Source organism: Euphorbia lathyris, chromosome 7, assembly GCF_963576675.1.
Source record: "Euphorbia lathyris chromosome 7, ddEupLath1.1, whole genome shotgun sequence".
In the NCBI taxonomy this organism is placed as follows: domain Eukaryota; kingdom Viridiplantae; phylum Streptophyta; class Magnoliopsida; order Malpighiales; family Euphorbiaceae; genus Euphorbia; species Euphorbia lathyris.
Window position 1 is genome coordinate 21,456,762 of NC_088916.1, and position 18,215 is coordinate 21,474,976.

An 18,215-nucleotide genomic window follows, 5' to 3' on the forward strand; every position below is an offset into this window, starting at 1 on the left:
AACCAAAGAAGCTGAGTGAAACGCAACTCAGTATCAAAGAAGAGAAGTCTTCCTCTAATCAAATGCTTGTAGACGAAGCTGACCACGGAAGCTGAGTAAGAATATGACTCAGAAACAAAGAACAAAAGCAACGTCAATAAAGTCAAGCTGAGTGTTCGTCAGGACAGCACGATTGATCCGTTTGCTAGAAGATAAGATCCGACAACTGTCTGCACCAATAACAGAAGCTTTGGAATTACGCCCAGAATCAATTTTGAGATGCATGGGTCAATTGTCTGTTAGCTAAAAGACGAACTGGCGCTAGAAGACGAACCTACCAGAAGAGGACAAGCCTGACGCCTGCTAATTTCAGACGACAGGATTGGCCTGCAAATCTGAAGCTGACCAGAACAATGACGCAATAGATCCGTTTGAATCCAACGGATAATTCCAAATTCAAATCATTAGAGCTTCAAACTTCAACTATAAAAGGACAAGTTCATTCTTGGATCCTTTGTCGATCGCAAAAATAAAAAGAGAAAAAGAGCATACATACAAAGCACATTCAAACAAGAAAAAGATCTTACACCAAATTTCTATCTCTGTGTAAAAGCTAGATTGATTTTGTAATCATCTAAAGTGTTCTTCATCTAGAAAGAATAAGTTTGTATCAATTGTAAGAGATTGAGAGAGTGGTGCTGAGTACTCGGTTTTAGTACTCAGCGGTAGAGAAATCTAGGTGTTCGGTTATAGCACTTAGTAGGAGTTGAGTAGAGGAATAGAGGAAGGTACTCTTGCATATTCAACTGCCTTGTAAACGGTTTGTGCTCTACCTTTAAAGAGCTCAGTATTGGATTGAAAAAGCCCGGAGGAACTCTGGGGACTGGACGTAGGCGGAGAGGCCGAACCAGGATAAGTCGTGCTGAGTAATTTCTAACTCTCTCTCAATATATCTATATATGTGTTGCTTGATTAAATTGCTCAGGATATAAATTGTAAAAGCTGACACTGAATAATCTTGGTGCTGAGTTGGAAGCTGACCTCAAGTGTTAATTCCCAACTGACACATAAAACAGTTCTAGTCAGTATCTGACTAAAGCTGTCTTACATCTCTCAGCCGTGCTGACACAAAATAAAGTCAATTAACTAAAGAATTGATTGAGTCAGCATAATTAAGCGAAAAAGTTACATTAGTTCCTAACCTCCCCCTTGGAACTAATCACACAGGACCCACAAGTGGTATCAGAGCTAAATAGCTCACTACTCAAATATATAACTATCTTGAGCTGATCCCGATAAATGGCTGAGAACAGCACTCGTTTCCTTCCAGGAAATCAAACAACACAGATACTCCCTAAGGGATTATCAATTAGTCGGCCACCCTTGTTTTTTGGATCAAATTATACATTTTGGAAAAACAGGATGAAGAAATTTATTCAAGCTACAAACATAAGTGCGTGGCTTGCAATAGTTCAACGCCCATATGTGCCTTACAAAACTGTTGACAACGAAAAGGTTGTCAAGAGTGAAATTGAGTGGTCAGAAGATGACCTTAAAAAATTACAAAATAATGTTTCGGCTATCAATATGCTTCACTGTGCGTTAGATGCTGCAGAGTACAATAAGATTTCAGGTTGCGAGTCAGCACAGGAAATATGGAAGAAGCTTGAAGTGGCCTATGAAGGCACTGTTGGAATTTAGTGTCCTAAATACAATTGTTTTGGATATTAATATTAATGAATAAATTGTTTATTTGGTCATTTGTTTAATCAGATATATAGCATTAATATGTAACTATATATAAAGGCACAAATCTTTCGCAAAGGAAGTAATCCTAAGTTTATTCAAGTAGTTATAAAGTGTTCATACAAGCATGAAGTGAGACTATACTTTATAATAGACTGATAGACTTAAAGTAAACCCAAGTCAAGTAATATGTTATAGGGATTGGCATATTGCTGTTGAGACTTGCATGTAACAGTGTTTTCTGTCGAGACAGAAAGCTGATCTCACAAGCTTTAGATATTCTGATATCTAGACAGTTACATGGATCTGATGAAGGAGTTCATTAGGATTGGGACCCGACTTAAGATAACAGAATGGAGTGATTTATCTAATGCGTCAACTGTTCATCTCATCGGTATTAGTAGGTATAACTAATCCTCAGACTCAAACATTCATTAATTAGTAATTCTGGATTGCGGAGTCTGATACTTTGATTTTGTGCGAGCACGATCCAATAGGTGAGAGCCTAGGGTGTGTGAGAGCAGGGTTGGGTATCACGCGAAGTAATTACAGAATAGTTAATGTCAGATTGAGCATTCGTCACTCCCGATAAATGGGAGATATATCCAAAGGGCCGCTTGTGGTGAATTGACTGAAATCCTTGCAAGGTGATACAGTTAAGAGTAGAAATAAACATTTCACTTAACTTATCTTTCAGAGTGAATTCAACCTGTACAAGTAAAACCGGACTCTTCGTTAGATGTAACCTTGACACATTCCATGGTTATAAGGAATTGACCGACAGGATATAGTTGATGAAGGATCGTATTATACTGTACCTAATACAGAAAGGTTAATGTCAGTTATCAACCTGACTTCTTAATTGCTCTGGGGGAATATCATAGGTTCTGCTAGTAACAGCTCTCGACGGTATTCCGTTATATATATGTTGGAATTAATCGTGATGAATAATTTCAAATGATATATACGGCTAGTGGCAATAAAGAACCTAATGGGTCGCATATGGGACTTAGAATCGGAGGACGAAAATGTAATTAGTGGGACATACACATATTGGCCGAAATTTACATTAATTTAGGGATAAATTAATTTGATTAATAATTATAATTTGATTATGGTTATCAATTAAATTAAAAGATTATCTGATAATATTAATTAGAAGTTTTATGTGATTAAAACTCTATTTAATTATCCCTAACATTAATTAATTATTGATTTGATTGATAATAATTATCTAGATATAATTAGTTATTATTTAGATAATAGTAAAGTGTTTATTTAATTATCTAATTAGGAATCCTATTCCGAATAAGATTCCAATTATTTAATTACCTAATACAACTGGGATTAGGGTTAAGAAAAGTCTATAAATAGACTCCCCTAACCCCTAAATTTCGAGACACATAAAATAGGAGACGAGGAATCGTTCCGTCTTTCGTCTCGGCTAATTTACTTTATTTCTTACTCCCTCTTTGATCTCGTATCGATTTCTGTTAGAGGTAATCATTACGATTGCTATCCATTGAAGGTTGATCACTGATTATCTTTTGGTTTTGGGTTGAATCAAACGTTTGTGGTTCACGAGTTGATAATAACAAGTTGTGGGCACTTCGTTTGCAACGGTAAATAGTTCATCAATAAAGGTATTACTATCTATCCCTCTTTATATGAAATAACAATTAATAGATCTTGGAAAAGGGAAATAGATAAAATAGATAAAATTTTATTATTCCGCTATGTCTAGGCTTGTCTATTTTCCTACAGGCACAAGCAAGGTCAAGGAGTCCAAAGTGAACCAACATATGAGGTTATACAAACTGTTCGAGATGAATGAGAATGAAGACATCTCTGAGATGAACTCAAGGTTCACAAATATCATAAATGAGCTTAAACGACTCAGCAAGATCTTCACAGAAGAAGAGAAGGTGAAGAAAATCCTGAGGAGTCTACCCAAGAGCTGGCAAGCTAAGAAAACTGCTGTGGAAGAAGCTCATGAATTGACCACGTACAAATATGACGAGCTGATCGGATCTCTGCTGACTCATGAGATCTCAATGAAGAACTTTGAAGCCAAAGAAAAGTCAGAAGACAATAAACAAAAATCACTTGTCATGAAAGCTGACTCAACCGAAGCTGACTCATCAAATGATGAGGAGATGGCCATGTTCACAATGAAGATGAAAAAGTTGTTCAGAAAGAATGACAAGCAGATATAAGAAGGAAAGCTGGGTCCAGTGACAGCAGATATAAGAAGGACAGCTCAAAGCCTGTCACATGCTTCGAGTGCCATCAAACTAGGCACATTAAGTCAAGCTGCCCTAACTTAAAGAAAGAAAAGAGGGGAAGCAAAAAGGCAATGGTGGCCACATGGAGTGACAGTGATGAGTCAACCTCATCAGAAGCTGATGCAAATGAGACAACAAATATATGCTTCATGGCCGACGATGCTGCTGACCAAAGTCAATCTGAGCAAGCTGGCCTCTCTGACGGTTCTGACCAAGAGGAACATTCCAATGAGGTAACATCTCTACTCTTGCTTAGAAATGAAATGGTTAACGCCCTGAGTGATCTATATACGCTGACTAAAAAGTGTAACAAGAAAATAAAGGCACTCAGCAGGCGATGTGATGAGATCGAGGAGATCAAACTAAGTGATCTCCGACATCTTCTCCAAGACAACACCAGGCAAGATGAAAATCTAAAAATCATGCATGGTTTTGTCTCGGAAGTCCAAACTGAGTCAAAGAAGCTTAGGAAGGACATCACAACTATACAGAACCAGCTGAGTAAATCGGCAAAGAAAGGGTTCTATCCCAATGCTGAGTATCAAGGTACTGGTCAGTATAAACAGTACACTCAGCAGAACAGTTAGTGTGACTATTGTGGGAAAAGAGGGCACACCATTGATGTGTGTTGGTATACTCCACGGAATGTCCAATGTGACTTCTGCGGAAAGAAAGGCCATACCACTAAGGTATGTTGGCATGCTCAGCACAATCGTGTTGACCAGAAATAAAACCACTCTCAAAGGGTGACCTATTGTGACTTCTGTGGTAAAGCTGGCAACACAATAAATATATGCCGTCACAAATTAAAATATGATGTAGCACCTGTCTATGCTAACCAACGAGGACCCAAAAAGAATTGGGTACCTAAAGATGAATGATTCAAAATGCAGGTGAGCCTGAGGTGCATGGAGAAGTCAAAGCTTTGGTATATTCACAGCGCATGCTCGAGGCACATGACTGGTGATGAAACTCAATTAAATATTTTGCCAACATCAAAATGGGGGAGTTTGTTGAAACACATTTCCACATGATTTTGATTTGACAAAATAATTTAAGTTAAACCATGATTAAGAGGCAATTAAATTTAAGTGCTTTTATTTGATTGTACTAATATGTTTGTTCAATGTTGAGTATAAGTATAAATGCAAACAGAAATAAAAAGTAAGACAGGACGAAGTCAGCATGAGAACACAGCACAAGCTGAGTGAAGTGTAACTCAGTATAATAGAAGAAAAGTCATCTTCAGAACTAACGCTTGAAGATGGAGCTAACCAAAGAAGCTGAGTGAAACGCAACTCAGTATCAAAGAAGAGAAGTCTTCCTCTAATCAAATGCTTGCAGACGAAGCTGACCACGGAAGCTGAGTAAGAATATGACTCAGAAACAAAGAACAAAAGCAACGTCAATAAAGTCAAGCTAAGTGTTTGTCAGGACAACACGATTGATCCGTTTGCTAGAAGACAAGATCCGACAATTGTCTGCACCAATAACAGAAGCTTTGGAATTACTCCCAGAATCAATTTCGAGATGCATGGGTCAACTGTTTGTTAGCTAAAAGACGAACTGGCACTAGAAGACGAACCTACCAGAAGAGGACAAGCCTGACGCCTGCTAATTTCAGACGACAGGATTGACCTGCAAATCTGAAGCTGGGTAGAACAATGACGCAATAGATCCGTTTGAATCCAACGGATAATTCCAAATTCAAATCATTAGAGCTTCAGACTTCAACTATAAAAGGACAAGTTCATTCTTGGATCCTTTGCTGGTCGCAAAAACAAAAAAAGAAAAAGAGCATACATACAAAGCACATTCAAACAAGAAAAAGATCTTACACCAAATTTCTATCTCTGGGTAAAAGCTAGATTGATTTTGTAATCATCTAAAGTGTTCTTCATCTAGAAAGAACAAGTTTGTATCCATTGTAAAAGATTGAGAGAGTGGTGCTGAGTACTCGGTTTTAGTACTCAGCGGTAGAGAAATCTAGGTGTTCGGTTATAGCACTTAGTAGGAGTTGAGTAGACGAATAGAGGAAGGTACTCTTGCATATTCAACTGCCTTGTAAACGGTTTGTGCTCTACCTTTAAAGAGCTCAGTATTGGATTGAAAAAGCCCGGAGGGACTCTGGGGACTGGACGTAGGCGGAGAGGCCGAACCAGGATAAGTCGTGCTGAGTAATTTCTAACTCTCTCTCAATATATCTATATATTTGTTGCTTGATTAAATTGCTCAGGATATAAATTGTAAAAGCTGACACTGAGTAATCTTGGTGCTGAGTTGGAAGCTGACCTCAAGTGTTAATTCCCAACTCACACATAAAACAGTTCTAATTAGCATCTGACTAAAGCTGTCTTACATCTCTCGGCCGCGCTGACCCAAAATAAAGTCAAATAACTAAAGAATTGATTGAGTCAGCATAATTAAGTGAAAAAGTTACATTAGTTCCTAATCCCCCCCCCCCTTGGAACTAATCACACGGGACCAACATTTACTATCTTGTCGTTAGAGGTTAATAACTTAAATGTCATTTGAGCACTTCCCTTCCCTTTCTACCCCTATCACTTTCTATTATGTTGTAACCTTAGCTAGGGTTTTTCGTCTTTTTCATTTTATTTTGGAGAGCTATATACCGCCTCATTATTTGTAAGGATAAGCAACTTTTAATCAATCAAAAATATTATAGTCTTCTTCTTGAAGCTTGTTAGGATTTTCATACCTTCAACAACGGGGATTTTCTATTTCCTATGGATTTAGTCCATGAAACCTGGGATTAACTCCTTCTAGTTTAGCTAGAGAAGAACTATCTATTGAAACACCTTTTCACATGATTTTGATTTGACAAAATGATTTAAGTTAAACCATGATTAAGAGGCAATTAAATTTAAGTGCTTTGATTTAATTGTACTAATATGTTTGTTCAATGTTGAGTATAAGTATAAATAAAAACAGAAATAAAAAGTAAGACATGACGAAGTCAGCATGAGAACACAACACAAGCTGAGTGGTGTGCAACTCAGTATAATAGAAGAAAAGTCATCTTCAGAACAAACGTTTGAAGATGAAGCTGACCAAGGAAGCTGAGTGGAACGCAACTCAGTATCAAAGAAGAGAAGTCTTCCTCTAATCAATTGCTTGCAGACGAAGCTGACCACGGAAGCTGAGTAAGAATATGACTCAGAAACAAAGAACAAAGGCAACGTCAATAAAGTCAAGCTGAGTGTTTGTCAGGACATCGCGATTGATCCGTTTGCTAGAAGATAAGATCCGACAACTGTCTGCACCAATAACAGAAGCTTTGGAATTACGCCCAGAGTCAATTTTGAGATACATGGGTCAACTGTCCGTTAGTTAAAAGACGAACTGGCGCTAGAAGATGAACCTGCCGGAAGAAGACACGCCTGAAGCCTGCTAATTTCAGACGACAGGATTGGCCTGCAAATCTGAAGCTGGCCAGAACAATGACGCAATAGATCCGTTTGAATCCAACGGATAATTCCAGATTCAAATCATTAGAGCTTCAGACTTCAACTATAAAAGGACAAGTTCATTCTTGGTTCCTTCGCCGATTGCCGAAAAACAAAAAGAAAAAAGAGCATACATACAAAGCACACTCAAACAAGAAAAAGATCTTACACCAAATTTCTATCTCTGTGTAAAAGCTAGATTGATTTTGTAATCATCTAAAGTGTTCTTCATCTAGAAAGAACAAGTTTGTATCCATTGTAAAAGATTGAGAGAGTGGTGCTGAGTACTCGGTTTTAGTACTCAGCGGTAGAGAAATCTAGGTGTTCGGTTATAGCACTTAGTAGGAGTTGAGTAGACGAATAGAGGAAGGTACTCTTGCATATTCAACTGCCTTGTAAACGGTTTGTGCTCTACCTTTAAAGAGCTCAGTATTGGATTGAAAAAGCCCGGAGGGACTCTGGGGACTGGACGTAGGCGGAGAGGCCGAACCAGGATAAGTCGTGCTGAGTAATTTCTAACTCTCTCTCAATATATTTATATATGTGTTGCTTGATTAAATTGCTCAGGATATAAATTGTAAAAGATGACACTGAGCAATCTTGGTGCTGAGTTGGAAGCTGACCTCAAGTGTTAATTCCCAACTCACAAGTAAAACAGTTCTAGTCAGCATCTGACTAAAGCTATCTTACATCTCTCGACCGTGCTGACCTAAACTAAGTTAAGTAACTTAAAGAATTGATTAAGTCAGCATAATTCAACGAGAGAGAGAAAGCTTCCGAGGATGAAATATGTGAGAATGGTGAATTTTACCATCATGTGAATGCAAATTATTATGATTTAGTTTACCATGATGAGAATGAGTGTCAGAGAGTTGAGTGGAACCAACATGAGACCGCTTATGAAGATGACGAAGATGGGGTCTATCATGATGAGGATGAGCTTCGGTACAATTATTTAGAACTCGGTGCTTAGTTCTTGGGAAGAAATATGAGGTGATCATCGACGGAGGAAGTCAAATGAATATCATTAGTCGGTATGCCTTAATTAATTTTGGTTTGGTTCTCAAGCCACATCCTAGACCTTATCGTATTGGCTGGATCAATGAGGTGGAGAAGCTTCAAGTTACTGACCAGTGTAAGGTTCCTTTCACCATTGGGACTTATCAGGATGAAGCTATGTGTGATATTATGGAGATGGATGCTTGCCACGTGCTTTTAGGAAGGCCATGACAATTTGATTGTGATGCCTCACATGCGGGAAAAAGCAACACCTACACCATACGAAAGGCAGAATCCAATACATCCTTACACCTATGAAGAGTTCGCCTAGTGAGAAAGGTAAGATTGCCTTGAGAGTTTATCAAACTCGGGAGTTGAATGTGGATGGGTGCATAGGTGGAACGGGCGAGACATCACGTCATATTGACTTGGGTTCTGTGAATGATTTAGCTAGCTTCTCTCATAATGAAGTCAAATCCAAGGAGGAGAGTGAGGTTGATACGGAAAAGAGCAATGTTAATGATGGGGAAGTTGAACAAATGTTCGAAGGTGACAAGTACGTGTATTTCAATGAGCAACCTAAAATGCTTACACCTTTGGAGAAAATACCATCTGACATAGCATATAAGATCTGGGAGATAGTGCACCTAGTCTTACACACGGTGAATTGAGCTCTAAGGAGGAAGATGAAGGTTATCCTATTATCCCTATTGACAAAACCGAGACTCCTAGCACATGCATGATGCAAAGAAATCAAGTCACCCACTTGGTAAAATATGAACTTATTCTTTTGTGCTTTGTTGAAATATGTGTGTTGGGATCTATGTTGTGTTTGTTGAGGAAGAAGCTACCATATGAGGGGTCTATGAGATGTAACTTGTGGTGAAGAGAAAGTGCTTCGTGGATTATTTTATGAATGGGAATGGCGTTGTAGACACCGAGTCGGAGGACCTGTGATGAAAACCCATTACAAGACGGTTGAAACGGTTGATTCCGATAATTTAAAACAAAAATCACGAGAGGATCCGTAGGGGGTTGCGAGCGTCCAGTGGACGGCTCGCGAGTACTCAGCAGCGTTGGGCGAGCGTCTAGCGGCAGCCGGCGCGCGCCCGACGACAGTTGGACGCGCGCCTGGCAGCGCAGGGTGCACGCCTAATGGCGTCTGGGCGCACACGCCCAACTTATGTTGGGCGGGCACCCGACGACGTTGGGCGGACGCCCAATGGGCATTGGGCGAACGCCCAACTGCGGTGGGCAAACGCCCAACCTTCGTTGGGCGGACGCCCAACGCATGTTGGGCATCGCCCAACTTAAGTTGGTCGTCCGCCCAACCTACTTTGGGCGACGCCCAACTTTAGCCGGGCGTCGCCCAAAAATTCCGAGATCCGTGCCTATAAAAGGCACAGATCCCCATGCATTTTGAGGAGGGATTTTTGGGAGAGCTTTCTCACTCTAGACATTTTTAGAGAGAGAAAGTGATTTTTTTTGAGGAAAATATTTTTTTTCTCAAAAAGTCCGAATTTCCTAAAAGTTAAATTTTTACTAAAAAACCCGAAAAACACAAAAAACGCAACTCGTGAAATCGACCGACTTCAGCCGTCAAATACCGATCTTGAGGTATTATCCGAGGACTAGACTCGTTTTATTTATTTATTCATTTATTTTATTTTCTTATTTTATTTTTTAGGATATAGTTTTTATTTATTTAGTTATTTATTTATCACGTCTTATTTAATTTCCCGTATTTATTTATTTTTGTCTCGTATTAAATAAACGTTCGTTTTTGTTTTGAAATAAAAAAAACCTCGTTTTAATATCCCAATACGAACCGTGATCCGATTCAAAGATAGTTCGGGATTAAAAAACGTTGTAATTATAAGTTTTGAAAATATTTCTAAATAACGTTTTAAAATAAAACATCGTTTTAGGATTCTCCGTTATAGACTATGATCCAATTTTGGTAGTTCGGGGACCCGAAATGATAGAATAGATCTAATCTAAAGCTTTTGAATAAATCTGGAAACTGTGTGACTGATTCTGTAAATTTCTATTTTCTGTCACTAAAGGCTGTTTACCGACGGATTTTCCGTCGGTAAAGCTGCTGAAAGGTAAAAAATGCTGTTTTGGTCATTCTTTGTCAACTTTTAGACTTTAGGTCCTTTATATATATATGTATAATTATGTAACATATACTTTCAAGCTATTTTTAAATATTTTGTATATATATTTATTTAATGTGTTTAGATATTATTTTTCATTAATTTGGTTTAATAAAAGTATATGTATATGTACATATTTTTCTATTCCTTTAAACTATGCACATTTTGACATTTTGGGGGTTATTAGAAGGTTATTTTCTATATATACTTATCATAATAGTTTTGGGGTTAAAAAGCTAATTTCTTATTATTTGTGAATATAATTATCATTTCTATCCATTGATTATGGTATTTATTATTTACCCTTTCTTTTAAGTATATATGTATAGTATCATTTCTATCAAAAATATGTATATATATACTTTTCTCCTTTTCTTTTTAAATTTCTTATATGTATATATTATTTGGGAAAATGTTTTGATTGGGTGAATTTGGATTCAATTCATTACTTGTTGTCATTTTATTCACATGAAGGATAATTGAGTGAAAAAGGGGAAAATAAACCACAAAAAAAGGAGTTTAACTTGTTTGTGTAAATTAAAGCTTTTCTAGATATTCTCAAAGTGTAAATAATGTTTTCTTGTTGTTTTTAAATCGTTTCTAAAATATCACGTGTTGAAACCTTAATTCGTTCCAACGACGGATTAAGCGAACCTTGTAATTAAAATTGCTTTTGTGAATAATGAAGTTTTGAATTGTTTTCCTAACTAAATGGTTTTTGTACAAAATAAATTGACTTGTATGCTTAATCACGCTTTTAGATTAAAAATGTTTGCTCAACGTTTTCAAACGCTCGAGTCGTTCCAACGGCGATTCGAGTGAACATCATTAACGGGGTTTTGAAACGTACCTAAATCGTTCCAACGGCGATTAAGGTACGAACCATGTAAATAAACTCGTTTTTGGGGAATGAGATTAGCTTAGAATTAGTGTATAGACTAAGGCATAAAATCACACCGTGAATAAATCAATTCTTTCTTCTCCCCCTCTCTCTCCTATGTATTTTAAATTTATGCAAAATGGGTGATTCTTTACTAAAATGGCTTTTAATGACATGCTCAAAACGGTTTTCAAAACGAGAAAGAAAAGGTTTCAAATGAATTTTAAACTTAAAGAAATATGCGATTAGTCCGTTATCGCCTAACACGCTGAGTAGGAGGCCGGTGGTTCATAACCGGATGATGTCGGGGTGCCTAGTAGCCTTTCTCCGGAAAGGAGCTAGCCTTCTCGGCTCGTACCTAAGTTTCCCGAACCCTCACCGGTCTCCCGCAAGGGATCGGTGTTCATTTTCCCATTCGTGGGTGGCGACTCTTCCATACTCCGAGCTCCGGTCCTGCCGAGCAGCTTGATTCCACGATTGGTTGCTTTCGGCGCCAATCACCGCTTACGTCGCCATGAGGTGTCCACCCCCCGGTCCGCCCGGGCGAGGCCGTTCAGCACCTTGTCTAACAAGTGGCGACTCTGCTGGGGAAGCGAGAAATTTGATTCAGGAAGTCGTGTATTAAGCCCTTAACGGGGACGGATCGTATTATTTCTTTTCGTATGCATTCATAAGCATTATTGCAAACCTTTTGGGTAATTTCCGCGAAACCTCTAGCGAGAGTCCATTCGTCGCTCGAAAGAGGCTAGTGTAAGTTCCCCCTTACAGTAAGGCGCCAAAGGGTCCCCATCCATTCGTTAGGGGCGAATTTGTGCGGTCCTGTGAGGTCCCGCGATCAGTCGTGTCAGCATATAGTAGCCTTAGAAGTTGCCATAGGATTACCCATTACCATTTTTTATGTGATGAATGAATCAGTTCGTGTTTTCAAATTGCCATGATATGTGTCTAAATCCTAAAATATGTAAAGGAAATGAAACGATGCGTTAATATATACTCTTAAACCGATATATAAACTACCCCAAAGCATCAAAACGATTCGAACTAAAGACGACTTAGTCATCTCGTATGAATGAACTTGTGCGACCCATCTGGTCCCTTTCCGTGTCCCGAAAAAGGCACATATTCAGGAAATATGTTGTGATGTAAGCACGTATTAGTACAAATCGGCTTGGTATTAAGGATAGTCATATCTCGATTCAAAAAACTATATTAACGATAGTCGTTACTCACATTCTTTAAATACGTTGGGATAAAGCGAAATCATGACAAAACGAAAACGAAGAACATTTTTGTTTCGAACGACTTTGTCGTGACGTAAAGGGTTTCATAAACGTGACCCATCCCTTCGGAATGAAAAATAAACTCTTACGTTAAGCCTTGTGTTGTTCTTAAGAGAAATGGGTGTATCCACGAAGGTGACTAAGAAAATAAAAGCAAAAATAAACAAACGACCAAAATCATTTCGTATCTACGACGTATATCAATCCTGTGAGTAGTTAAAGAAAATGAACCAATGTCGTTAAATACGTGCCTCGAACAGGTATATACGCCGTTTAAAATCGCGAAGCCGAATTAAACTGCATAATTGCACCATATGGACGAGACTGTGGATTTGACTAATGGCTCGATCATTTCGACCGTTACCAAAACTACAAGAAATATGGCCCGATTTGCGTGTTTGCTTAACTCGTGCCTAAGTGAAAAGAACGATAATATCCCTGCTTTGAATAAACATGCGATTAAACGAAATGTTGATTTTCTATAACCACGCTAGGATGATATATCCCGTAAATTGGAAGAAATAAAAAGTTGTTAATAGCCCAAGGATTATCGTGCGCTCGAATAAGACTCGCCGTCTTTTTCACGTAGCCAAAACGAGCAAGCGGATCCTTGACGCTAAAAACAAACGCGTTACGCGATGAGTCCGTTCCCTAAGAAAAAATCCAAAAAGTGATTTCATCACTAAACAAACACGTGGTTGCGTCTCTCGATAGATCCAAAAGATCCCTTCGTAATCCAAAAATCGAGACACGAACCCACGTAAATAAAAAGGGAACGAGTCATTATCAATAACGAGCGATTGAACTGAAAGAATAACTCGTACCACGTCTAAAAACCGAGATGCGTTCAAAGGGTGTCAAAACCGGAGTTGAAGCATCTCGCAAAATAACGAGGGACGAGTTATTCGGAAGAACAATCCATTTGGTCGATATCTTAGTCACTAAACGTTGATACGTCAAAACGAACTGTATTGTCTGATGGATGATTTACTTTTCCCACAATAATCATCGGCATCACGCGTCCCCTGGACCGCAATGTGAGCCCCAAACCAAAATCCTAGGAAAGAGACTTGGACCATCGAGTGTGTGGAGGAATAAGGGTGGAAGAGAGATGTTGTGATACGTGTAATTAGACTAACGTTTGTTCTTCTTATCTTATATATCCGTAAATAATAAACGCACACACCATGAATCATGCATATAAAATCATGCATACATACTAATGGATACCGTTCGTGCAGACTTCATCATTAAGCGGTTGTGGTTTCGCGAGAGTAACCGGCTAGTCAGGCAGTTTGATCAGCTACAGATTGACAATTCCGAATCGGCAGTTGTGGCTTCTGAATCATCTTCGTCCGAGTATACTCAGTCTTCTGTCAGTATGTCTGCGACCGACGAAAAGGTGGCCGAATTGGAAAACTCTGTGAACAACATTAATGATCAGTTGGTCGCAATTTTGGCCTAGCTCGCTGAGCTAGCATTGAAGGATAACAAGAGTGGTAGCAAACGCGCTGAGAATGAAGTGAACACTGGTCCCCGCTTCGGGAACGAGGATGACTATCAGGATTATATCCAGAAACAACTTGAGAAAGAGAAGGCTAAGGAAGAGGAGTGGAAGCAGCACATCACTCAGGAGGTGCAGGATCTACGTGGGGGAAGCTCCGGAAGTCAGGACTTCTATAATTTGAAGAATTGTTTGTCGGCAACTGCTTTGCCTTTGAAGTTTCGGCTCCCTGGCATGAAGAAGTTTGATGGAACTGGGGATCCTACTGCCCACATGAATCAGTATGTTGCGGTAATGAAGCACACGATCCTGACTGAGGATCAAGTCCTAGGACTGTTTAATACTTATCTGGAGGGGGCTGTCCTCATATGGTTCCATGCGTTGCCGATGGTTACGAAGAGAGATTGGAAGGAGTTGGCGAAGTCATTCATCGCTCAGTATAGCTTCAACACCATGCTTGAGGTTACTCTGAAGGAGCTGGAAAGCACTAAGCAACAAACTGGTGAGTCTTTTTCCGATTTTGTGAGGAGGTGGAGAGCCAAGGCGGCGGTTATGAAGCAAAAGCCGCTTGAGCAGGATCAGATCCGAATGGTAATTGGCAACACGTTGCCGTATATTAAGAATGAGCTGCGGTATATGCCTTTTACCGATTTCAATCAGATGTATAGCTGCGCCTTGACAGTTGAGGGGGATGGTGAGCCGAAGAAAGCTTATACCAAGTGGACAAAGTCTGGATATAGTGTCGGAGGGCCAAGCGCAAGTATAGAATCGGCCGTAGTGAAAGTGCTTGATCTTAATGCTATCGAGAAGCGGCGGTTCGCCAAGTTTGATCAGACCTACGCAAAAGTTTTCGAACAATTACAGAAAAAGGGATTGTTGAAAGCCCTCACTCCTTATAGCAAAGCACCGCCTACTCCGCAGATACAAGCTAGGGGATACTGCGAGTTCCACAGTAATTATGGGCACACTATTGAGAACTCCGAGAGACTGAAACACGAGATTCAGGATTTGATTGAGGAAAAGAAGATAGTTGATCCTTCGTCAGTGAACCCTTCCACTAGGCGTAATCCATTGCCTAACCATAGGGTGAGCATGATCGGGTCTGGGCTCGGAGCAAGTTTAGTCATGGAATCCTTCGGGGAAAATGAAGAGGAGTTGTTGGACTCCGATGAGAGGAGTAATGTTGGAAATGGTTTATATGTGTCCTTCCTTGGCAAGGAGCAGAAGGGTGAACCGATGGATGAAGGGTTAGACGGTGGAGCGCCGTATGATGAAGATAGTGCTGAAGAGACCGGGGAAGGGTCGTCTCGAACTATTATGCCAGAGTTGAGTCTATTCAGTGGGGTGGAGGATCCCGATGTGCACTTGCGCGAGTATATGCATGATTGTTTGTCGAATCATTTGGGGTGGATGAGATTGCTCTATGGTTCCACCATTCGTTGATAGGTGAGCCTTTGAGGTGGTTCCATTCATTGCCCGACTCCTACAAGCATGATTGGGAACGGCTGTCTGATCTATTCCTAGAAAAGTACAAGAAAGCTAAGGATAGGACCGCAGAGTGCTTTGCGCTGCAGATTGGGCCTATCAAGCGTCCGTTACCGAGGGTCAGTAAGTATAATGGCAACAAGGATCCGATGGAACACCTTCATTTCTATTTGTCGGCAATGGGGCCATTGGGTTTTAAGGAGGAAGAGATCACGAGTTTGTTTTGTAATTCGCTGATGGGTGAGCCGTTGATGTGGTATATGTCGCTCCCGATGCATGTCAAGAGCGATTGGGCGGCAATGACGAAGAGGTTTATCAAAGAGTATACATTATGGATGCTTGCGGAACAAACACCGGACTCGCCCTCCTATGAGACACCTGAAGCGGTATTAGTGATGCCCAAGTATGGTGGATACCGGGATCCTGCTGAGCACGCAAGGTTGTTCCGCAACCATATGTATGACGCTGGGTTCCCTCAATGTGAGTTACATGAACATTTCCCGGAAACTCTCATGGGAGAAGCCTTGTTGTGGCACCAAGGCCTATCAGAGGAAGAAATGGGTCATTGGATACCTCTTAGGGATGCTTTTGTGTCGAGATATGAGATGTATGTTCCATGGATGGGATCCCTGGAAGATCTGGATAGGATCATGCAATTCCCCGAGGAACCGTTTGTGGATTACGCTAGGAGGTGGAGGTATCACTACGAGCAGTGTCATGGAACCATGAGTGATAAGGTGCAGCTCATGTGCATACAAAGAGGCGCAATTCCGATGGCGGCAAAAAGGATGAACAGAGTGTCCCTCAGGGACTATGATGATTTGATAGGCTGGGTTGTGTATGGATCAGCAGATCCCTTGTGTTTGAATTCAAACGTCCCTCACGTAATGGATCTGATGATTGTGGATATCTGGGAAAGTTCCTCGGAGGAGGGGGATGCCGATCGGAGAATTCCTATTAATATTTGGGATGAATCTGATGACGAACCGGAGATTGCCGTTATGACAAGATCAGGTCGAGTGGCCGAGGGGAAGGCACCCATGATTGAGACAGAAATAGGGGAAGGATCGGCTCCCAAGCCAGATGACCAAGTCCTCTAGCAGTTGAAAAAAACACAAGCTAAGTCTACAGTGTGGGAAGTCCTATGTCATTCTAAGTACCACCATGAGAATCTGATGAAGGAGCTGCAAAATTTGGTCATTTCTACCGACACTGAGCCGACAGCACTAGTAGGGGCGATTATGGCCCGGAAGAAGACTGAAATCACTTTCACCGACGAAGATCTCCCGGAAGAGGGTAAGGCTCACAACAAGCCTTTATACATCCGAGCTGAAATTAATGGGAAGAAAACCAGCTGTGTAATGGTTGATGATGGATCGGCCATTAATGTTTGCCCGCTGAAACTCTTGTCCAAATTGGGAGTAGAAAGAGGAGATCTGACGGCCTCGGAAACCATGATCAGGGCTTATGATGATAGCCGTAGGCACATCGAAGGAGTTTTTAAGGCCAAGCTGAAGGTATGGCCGCATGAGGAAGAAACTGAGTTCACTGTGTTGGAGATACCAGTGACCTTTACTGTGTTGTTGGGACGCCCATGGTTCCATAAGCTAGGAGGTATGCCCTCCACGCTCCACCAAATGATCAAATTCCCCTTCGGGGAGGAGATAGTGATGATCAGAGCGGAGAAGTTGAGTTCAGTGACAGTGTTGGGAATTGAGCCTCAGCTTTTCTCCGGATTCCAAGTTTCTAGGATCTACGAGTCTAGCATGACCGTCGATGTGGTGAAGATGATGAAAGGGGGTTTCATCCCCGGTATGGGCTTGGGAGCACACCATCAAGGGTTGCCAGAATCTCCGGACTTCAAGAGTCAGAAAACCCGGAGGGGTTTGGGATATGAGCTGGGAGGTCCATCCAACACAGGTGGTGAAGGAAAGGTGGGCCTAAAGAAGTATTTTGTGAATGAGGGACACGGGAAGGTTTATTCTGGGACTCCCGAGTCATGGACTAGCACCGAAGGAAAGATTCTGCCAGGTTTTGAGATCTTCAATGATGTTACCGACTGGGGCAAAGGAGAGGCGAGCTGCTTCGTCGAGGAGATCATGATGTTAGATCGGAATGCTGAGGAGCAGGTCATCACTATTGAAGCAACTGTGGGAGCGGTGGACGAGCCCAACACCTCCAAGGTTTATGAGAAACCCGAGAACCCTGTTGATGACAATTGTATTACTGCTTTATTTGAATCCGATGATGTACTCGCCAACACTATCAATGAAATGAATTCTGATTTTGCTTACTTGCTTGATGTTGATTCTGATCATTCCATGCATTCTCATTCATATAACATGCCTACATTTGAAATCAATACAATAGAAATATCAACTTTCAATCTTGGCACGGATGAAAATCCTAAACTTATACAAATTGCTCAAGA